The sequence below is a fragment of the Pieris napi genome, chromosome 19, assembly GCF_905475465.1.
Source record: "Pieris napi chromosome 19, ilPieNapi1.2, whole genome shotgun sequence".
In the NCBI taxonomy this organism is placed as follows: Eukaryota; Metazoa; Arthropoda; class Insecta; order Lepidoptera; family Pieridae; genus Pieris; species Pieris napi.
The window spans coordinates 5290567-5299891 of NC_062252.1; the positions used below are offsets into that span (position 1 = coordinate 5290567).

General features: G+C 31.6%; 1 protein-coding gene across 2 annotated transcripts in view; it reads right to left on the reverse strand.

Annotated features, from left to right (window-relative positions):
* Positions 1-8999, reverse strand: part of LOC125059329 — an 80678-nt gene extending 71679 nt beyond the window's left edge. For both annotated transcript variants that reach the window (XM_047663707.1, XM_047663706.1), the window contains exon 1: positions 8854-8999. The gene's annotated coding sequence lies outside the window, so the exon portion shown is untranslated. The remainder of the gene's footprint in view (positions 1-8853) is intronic.
* Between the last annotated feature and the right edge of the window lie 326 nt (positions 9000-9325).

Below are 9325 nucleotides of genomic sequence, written 5' to 3' on the forward strand. Positions count from 1 at the left end.
TTCGTTTGTTAACAATTATTTAACTTGTTGAAAAATTAACTTTAAGTAAAATTTTCAACGGGAATAAATTAATTATAGTGTTCAGAACACACCATAATTTTTTCAAATTTAAAAAAAAATATTCAATACCTTAAATAAATTAATTAATGTGCCGTAGTCGCTTTTGACGCCACGCGCGAATCCTAAAAATGTCACCCGCAGACCTATTTTCAGCGTTAAATTAAAGTTATAAATAATGGAGATAGAGTTCCGAGAGTTAGGAGTTTTTTATTCATATTTTTATTCAGAATCTTTATTTGAAATTTCTTAAATATTAATAGTTTATTAAATATTGGCAAAAAACTAAATGCCATTTTTTTTTCATCTTTAATTGTCTATAACTTTTGCAATTTTTTATGTGCTAATACACGCTTTTAGCACATTTTTCTAGGCGTCATTCCGGTTCGAATGAGCTATCGCACATAATTTTAAGAGCAGTATCTCTATTTTGTTCCATTTTCAACTTGTCGACTAGACTATAAGGTAATATTCGAATGAAATGAAAATCATTATTGGCCTTATGTACCGTTAACTCGAAATATTAATAATTTTTCTAGTTCCATATTGCATTTCTAATTTAGCCTCGGAAACTCTCATCAACAACTCGCATCTCGTTCGACAGAGATGTATATAAATAGTACATAGTTTACATTGGAAACTTGTCATATTGTGTTATGCAATTCTTATTATTTAAAAATAATCATAAGTAATTAGAAAATATATTAAAAAACAGTGGCGCTACAACCTTTTAGGTCTGGGCCCCCTATATTTATGTATCTGTTTCGTGATCATTTGTTTTTTCTAAAAGGGAAGTTTGTGATCGATCATTTGTGCCTGACACACGCCTTCGACGTTACAAGGCATGCCGGTTTCCTGATGATATTTTCCTTCACAAGCGAGAGTTTAATGCGCACATAGAAAGTCCATTGGTGCACAGGCGAAGATCAAACCCAATACTGTTCTAGAAAGTAGATCATTTCAATAGCAATAATAGTGACCTAGCGCCATCTGTTTTCTGGAAATGGCCTATACTTTTTCTATGATCGTGCATGATTAGTTTCTATACCCAAAGTATTTCGTTATTGCTACGCGATGTTGATGTTTCTTTCCTACAAATGAACTTTACATAAAAGAATACGACTGAGCAAATTCAAATGGTATTTTTATCCATGTTTTCCTTTATATTTAGTTTATTTCGTAATAGTGCAACAACCAATGGACCAGTGACAGTCTCAATCCTGATGTAAGGAACAACTTCAGTATAACATCGTGAACCCTCAATACCTGAGATAACATAGTGGTGACGTATGTAGTCGGAGAAATCTGTACCAGCAAGTTCGACAAACCATATTATTAAATCGCTTGGTATGTAGTTAATATGAAAAAGCTTTGTATATTGTATAGGCCCCACAAACAGTAAAGCCCGGTATGATATGCGTATGGAGTTTGATTAATATATTCTATGATCATTTTTCCTATACAGAAAATATGTAGGCGGTCATGCGTGTGGCTGTCCCTCTCTGCAATACGGCGAAGGGGACGATGGATGGCCATGCATCGTCTCATGAACGGGTCCTACTTGTGGTGACTGGTCGTGCTTGAGCACGTGTATGTGGTGATATTATTTATAATTTCAACTAGAACTGGTAGCAAGTGTATATTTATATCTTCCTTATTTTTAATATGGACGTTAAGAAGTACTGATATTAATAAATAAACTTTAACTTGATTCGTAACTATTGATCCTATAGATCTATTTATAAACATTACATAACATAGTTTTGAATGATAGAATTAACATAGTACATTGATAGTAATTGTTGGAATAGCAAGTTGAAACTGTAATTAGTGTTCCTTGACAAAAATCACGCGAATGCGACACGAAGGCTCTAATGCCTGTATTTTATCGTCCTTCGAATATACATTATTTATGCAGTTTTCAGTTACATAAAACTTTTATTCGCATTTATTGCAACTGAAATTTACAAAGTGGTACCTAATAAATAAAAGTTTAAAAAAACTAAAAAACACGCTTTTAAAGCACATCAAACTAAAAAATGAAAAATAATTCGTAATTTAGGCTGAAAATGGTAATGAACAAAAAATACTGGTATTTTGTGATAATATAAGATATGTGTTTTTTAACGATTATTTATTTTTTAGTTTATTTTTTTTTTCGGATTATTGCATTGTCATCGATCTTTGACAGGTGCGCAAAATTTGAATAAAATCTGTCCGTTTAAAGTGGGTCAAAATCGAGTCCGAAGGAGTCGGTTACATACATACATACATACATACAGGTGAAGCTAATATAAAGCGTGTAAAAAAGTCTTAGTCGACTCCAATTGTATTATTTTATGAATGCCTTAAAGTTTATTCAATTAAGAAATTATGGGTTTCCTTACGGGGTCTTTTAGAGATATTTTCAAAAATATCTTCCTCATTCAATAGCTTATGAATTCAATAATCTTCCCCAGAAAACGTAGTTTCTTCCTGTTTAATTGGTAGAATTACGAAAAATAAATTAGGAAATAACTCTTGAATATATCGATATTTTATACCTTTTTCCGCGTTTCATAAAACATTAGGAATTATGAGTATCGACGTATAAGTCTTAACAAAATTGTTAATTAGTCACTAATGGAAATTTCATGAGTCGTTTGTTTTTAGAGGGCAGCGGAAAAAATTAAATTAATGAATATTACGTTAATAAAATTCGTGACATTTGTTAAGTACTGAGGGTTCTCGGGAAAATTTATGTTTGGTATAATTAAATAAAATAGACATGAAAGTGAATATAATAGTTTCGAGTCTCCTACGATAAATTACTTGAAATATACTGTTTTGTCTCCCCGAGCAAGACAAAGCTTAAAGAAGATATTCAGTCGGTATCGTCTTCAAACAAACTGTATTACAGTGGATTCTCGATAACTCGAATGTCAAGGGAACGGCTAAAAATTCGAGTTAACGAGGTTTCGACTTCAAGAATTTCGAGATAATATGATTTAACTGCTGAAATTTCGTCGTACAGAGGCGCGATTTCTAAGTGTATTTTTCGATTTGTAGAGTCGAATTTGAATAACAATTCAACTTAAGGTTTGTAGTATATATTTTTTTACTAATGTATTTATTCATTGCACGTGTACAAGACAAAAACAATATATTAAAAGCCCCGAACCCGAACATTGATTTTGGATTTTATTTCTATTAATTCGGGGAAGTCCAAGTAAGACGTCATTATATTTTACCAACTACGACATATAGAGTCTCCTTTTTGAAATTCGAGTTAAAGAGTATAAATATGAATTATAAATACTTCATAGGGAAATAACATTTTGTTGGAGTTAGAAAGTCTAAATAATTCGAGATACCGTATACCGTACCGTATAGAGTCTTTAGGGGTTCATCGGAAGGGAATGGCAATTATTTCGACTTACTGATGATTTCGACTTAACGACGTACATATTTTAAGCTTCGGGCTTCTAACTTCAGGCGATCTCTCATGAACTCAGGTGTCTTCTGTGCCTGTCACACGCCTTCAATTTTTGGGTCTAAGGCGTGCCGGTTTCCTCACGTTGTGTCCATCATTATTCAAGCGAGTGTTAAATGCACTCATAAACGGAAAGTCGATAAGTCCAATGGTGGTGGTAAAACCCTGGGTTCGAACTTACGACATCGGTGATGAGAGTCGATTACGTATTTTTTTTTATGTAATTTGTATTGGATTTGAATAAATAGTGATATGATTTCTACAAAGTAGCCTTCTTTTCACTGGCCTGGTCTGTGAGAATAAAAACAAGAGAAAATGGCGCATTTAGTTAGTAATTGCTCAAACGAATCGCTCGCCTCTCTGATGTAAATAGAGATGCTGTTGACCAATCACAATTAATCGAAGCACGCCAAAGTTTCATTTTATATGATTATTTACAGATCATAATTATAGGTATTTCTGAAGATTTTACATTCTCACCTCTCTGGCACCCAGAAACTTTACTAGAATTATAATTATTATAATATTATATAACACATAAATCCAACAAAGATGAGTACAGGATATTTTATTTATATTTTTATAAAACATGGACAACAACATTCACAACTGGGGTTTCACAGAATGGTGACATTTGAGGTGGCCTTTGTCGAGAGACAAGCTCATGTAGTAATCGTGATTAAAATACGAGTATAAAATAATTTAAAAAAGGACTGGACTAGACTATGTACAGCAATAAAGGCTTATTTTATATTAATTATTGATTTTATAAACGTTTTAAAAGCTATAAATTGTCATTAATAATAATATAATATTAGTTAATACTTCACAAGAGGTCACAAGAGGTCACAAAAAAACTCGAAATCCACGCATCGAATTTTCAATAATAATCGAAATTGTTTATATATTATGAGCGAATGAGCAAAAAACATTTTACATAAATATCTTTGATATTTTAATGCTAATAAGATTTTTTACATACGATAAATAATAACAGTGTATGTCTATTTTATTTGTCAAACAGTCGCAGCAAGTTTAATCTTTAAACCAATCTTTTGACTAATATAATAAGTGTTATCGTTTCTTTGAAATTAAATTCCCTTTACTACGATAATATTCGCTATTCACTATGAAAATACATTTAATTTATTCAAAACATCTATTCAGAGTCGGCTAGAACAAAAGTGATTGATTACGGCAATAAAATAAATATTGAGAGAGAACAGATTGCGATCGGAAAATTGTGTTTGTCTTATCTCATTGTAGGGCTTTGTGAGGTCTTGGAAGATCTACATCTATATAATGTTTCTGTGTTGAAGAAATATTTTCAATGATGTTGTTTTATTTTCTGTAATAAATTGATTAGGAAGACTAACGTTTTTATATTGAAAATTTTTGTATTATTTATCGCTAAGAGCGCTCCCTTAAAAGACGTATGTCGGCTTTTAGCCATTTAATACAATTAAATAATTAGCGGTTATTATAATTTTAATTTAGGATAGATGATGACGTAAAAACCAACCAACCAAACATAGAGTAAGAGTATAATAATTAAATGAGTGCAATTAGATTAATTTAGATTTTCTGAATTAGTTTATAGGTACCTATGTCCAAGAATGCGCCATAGTCTGAGAACAACCCTAGAAACTGCCGACTTAAACAAAATTCTGATCTTGTTTGACAAAATATATATTATTTAATGAGAGCTGGTAACACCGGCGAAACAAAAGTTCTTAACCATTAACAAAATAATGGTCGTTTATGGTCACTTGTAAATTAATTAAACCTTTTATATATAAGTCTCCAGTAGTGAGGCGCTAAAAGAACAAATAGACTAAAAGTGTATGAAAGAGAAATGCTATTTAAAGAAAACAGATTTCCGACGCTTCATATAAGTTATTTCATCACCTTCCTACAGGATTTGGGGAATACGCAGTAAATCCCTTATGTAGAACAAGAAATTCCAATTTTAGTACTCAAAAAGTCAAACATCGGTTTTAAATTAAACCAACGTTTATAAATTTTGCGTTCAAGCCCCTACGAGGTCCGTTTCGAATTAAATTCGCTATATTGTACTAAGGCTTCATGCAATATCTTCTGTATCTGGTAATCTGGTAAATTACCTACGTTATTGTACGTGTCGTATTGTCTTATACTTAATTAATAATAATAATAATAGCCTTTATTCATTAATTCATTATTCTTTAGTAATTGTAATATACCCGAGCTTTAACTTGAAAAATAAAAAATCTCTAAATAAATAATGATAATTGGGGATACGATATCCGATAAAGATGTGATTATAAGTCCTCGTTAGACAAACATTAATGAGACGTAAAAAATAGTCAGTTTTAAACGATTCATGTTTGCTACAAGTTATTTTTATTTTATTACAATAGTTAATGAGTGATGAGCATGATAATGGCTTCAGGTGTTGACGATTTAAAAGAGTGACGAGACTTTATTGCCAGTTCTCATCCGTTCCACGCCCTTGATTTGAGAACTGGCAGTAAATAGGAAGACGTTCATAAGTGTACATTAAGCCGATATTTGCATTTTGAATAGGCAAAATACAACTATATAAGAATTTTTAAATAATGCTTGACCGCGACCACCACTCAAAGAATAAATTGTTTAGACTTTTTTATTAAAGTTATAATAATATTAAGTGTATTAAAGAGTCGGTTAATACTTTTTTTGACAAGTTGAATAAGATTTCCACATTGAGAAGATGACAAATAAAAATAAAATTACAAAGTAAAATAGAAGTTTACCAGTAAGAGGTTACACGTGTAATGTGTTTAGTGGGAAGTTACCACTAAAAAAGTCTCCTATGTTTAAAGAACAGTTGTAACACACAGGTATTTGAGAGTGAATATTAAAATCCATTTCCAGTCTTGCTTAAATGGACCAGAGCTGGAAGCGGGTGGATTTTCAATACACAGATGTGCAGAATTCAGTAAAGGTTTCATTTCAAACTGTTCAATACATCAAAAAATAAACAAATTAGATCCCGTTACAGCTATTTCGAACAAATCAATATCTGCCCGGAACTTTGGGTCTACTGAATTATTCAGGTGTTCACGATCAAAGAGTTGATTAACGTGCGTAGCTATTTATATAAAAATATTATAACTTGGTGAAGTTCTAATTTGATACTTTATTGGTCAGTTGACACAATTTATATTACGTTTATCGCAAAACTTTATTTATTTCTTTTGAATCTAGTATTATGAATTTCTGGATCGGTTATTCATTCTCTTTGGAATAAAAGTAATCAAAAAGTATATAATTTATATTAATTATTATAAACGGTGACAAAGTACATTAATGCTTCTTCATATAATGCCACAACTGTTTAATGGCTTCATCAGATTAGACTACAATAAAAATAAGCCAAACCTGCTACGGCTGTCACAATAAAACGTATTTAAAAAAAATTAAGGTATTTATTAATAATAATATTAGCCTTTTTCTGATACTTTTACATTTAGACACAACAAAAAATATGTCTATCTCATTCTTTTTAGGTGTGCTCTTTTTTTACCAATGGCTTCCTTCAAATCCCGCCATTCCTGTCTGCACTGTACCACTCTCTGTAATGACCACCTGCTGTTTCTTTTTAATTTGCTCTATCACCTTCTAAGTTGTCTCCACTCGCCAAATTAAGATAGTAAAAGAAGATAAATGTGTCGAATATTTTTGAATCTATTCGGGCTATATTATGAACCGTACACAATACTAATGAAATGTCAATACTGTTTTCAGAAAACTGGGGAAGTCAGTTGGGGCGTAAAATTATCTGCGGTGACTGTGGTTTCATAGTCCACACTAATTTGATTTAGTAACAACTGCATTTTGGCTATGAGTAAAACCAGAATAAATAAGCCAAAATTAGTAAAATTTTAGGCTAATTTCTAGTTCTGGCAAATACAAGTTAATTTGTATACCATTCGGTTCACAATTGTGGAGTATTTCACATACACACCACAATGGTAACCAATATTTTAGTGAATAATTAATTTGTAATTAGAATTTGTTATATGAAATATATGAGTTAAAAAAATGAATTAGTAGATATTATACCTTTGTAAATTCATACAGAATTAGAGGAAGTTAAAGGTAATATATTGCTATATCGTAAAATGTTGCCTATATTAAATTAAATTTCCTTAATTGATATTAATACGAGTTAATTACATGACTCCATGTTTTTGAATGCTTTACAGTCGTGGTCAGCAAAAGACCGCAGTTCCTATACCGGCCTGTAGGATTAATTAAATATGAAGTCGCCAAACACAATTTATAAATGATGTACAATTAGTAAATTTCTTAAAAATTCCATAATTTCAACGTTATTATATTTATTGTAATTAACTTTTTCCCGTACTCTCTCTTCTTCCTTTTTACGTTATTTTTCTATTCGTCAATTAATGAATTCTATCTCATTGTTATGTACATTAACATACGTTATATTACAATAACATGTTTAAAAATTAAGGTAACCATTGATACATAAATGCCGAACATTTAAAAAAACGCACGCATGTCATATCTGAGGCTTCATAGAAGGCTCTCAAAGCCTGTGCTACGACACTCCACGGAAATCACTTCCTTTAAGCTTTGAATGACCTTTTTGAGATCATGCAAGAACCGTTTGCCATAATATGATCAAGGGTTAAAACCGCCCCTTTTCTGAAAATAGGCTTACGTGTAAGGAACTAGTTAATCAACACCAATACATAAGTATATATTATTAGAATTATAACAACGCCTCTGTTCGCACAAATTCAAATTTATCAAATTACAAGATTTTTCGTATAAAGGTATGTGAAATGTCTACGGATCGTAGAAATTATGATTGGTTTATTAAATTACAAGTGTATCAACACGTTTTCCTTAAGAAAATTAAAGATTTACCTTACCAATTATCGTCGACTTTATTATTAAGTTGTTTTACCTTTTTAATTACCGACACAGAAGTTGCTTCGTACCTGCTTGCGTCAAATGCGCATTGATAAAAATCTTTTGAAAACTGCATTTACTTGCCCTTAATTTTACTATTGCTCTAAGATTTTTCTTCGACCTTTGAATTTTAATAAAACACATCTGCAAAATTGCTATGAAAATTCACATTTAAATTATAATATGTTGATATAAAACTCTGCATAGTTTCGCTTTAAATTTCTAAGAATTATAATTAAACCATTTCCACATGAATGTGAAAGGCAGAACTCAGGTAGTGCTGTGTCATTAGCACATCACAAGTGCCGACTGTAATGCTAAGCATAGATAAGCCATAGACATTAAAAATAAAAACTTACCAACAAAAAACACTAAAATTCCAATTGGCACAAACACAAGTCACTTTAACCGTTAGGGTTGTCAAACTTACACTTCACGTCACAAATAGGGTATGTCACAAATAAATTCAACGGTCAGGGACAAGCGCGCGCTAGATGCAGGCAGCCGAGACTGGCTGGGGCGTCCCTACCGCGCGTGTCCTGATTCCCCCGCCCCGCGCCGCTCACCTCACTACAAGCAAATAGAAATAAAGTATGCGCTGTAAGAACAGAAAGAAAAACGGATGCCGCCAGGATAAATTAGTTGAGCATTAACGTTTTAAAGAAACTTGTGATAGAAACGTGCTTAATTAAAACGTGCACTAATTATATACTCTTTGAATAAAAATACGTTGATGTAACATTTTCCTGTTTTCCGAAAATTTGTGTTTACGTTCACTGCATTTATGTTTTAATTCAAGGCTATTTAAATACTCGTTCGTGTGTTACACTT